This window comes from Arachis ipaensis, chromosome B06 (genome assembly GCF_000816755.2).
Source record: "Arachis ipaensis cultivar K30076 chromosome B06, Araip1.1, whole genome shotgun sequence".
Lineage (NCBI taxonomy): Eukaryota > Viridiplantae > Streptophyta > Magnoliopsida > Fabales > Fabaceae > Arachis > Arachis ipaensis.
In genome coordinates this window covers 50230177-50230476 of record NC_029790.2, presented here as the reverse complement: position 1 = coordinate 50230476, position 300 = coordinate 50230177, and positions in this window count along the sequence as shown.

Below are 300 nucleotides of genomic sequence, written 5' to 3'. Positions count from 1 at the left end.
TAATATAATTTATATTAATATTTATCATATAAATCAACAAAATTTATTTATTAAAAATAAGAAAAAAGGACAAATCAATCTTTAATTTTTAGTTTGTGGACATTTAAATTTCTAAAGATTTAAAAATATATTTAAGTCTCTGAACTCATTAAAATTTAGATACATCGATCCCTAAGTTTAATTTATCTCATTTTAAAAATATTTTTATGTGTGTGTCCGTATCAACTAGATCAATACAATAGGAGTTATGTTTGATTTTTACACTTAGTCTAATAGATCCAAGTGAACATAAGGGATCCA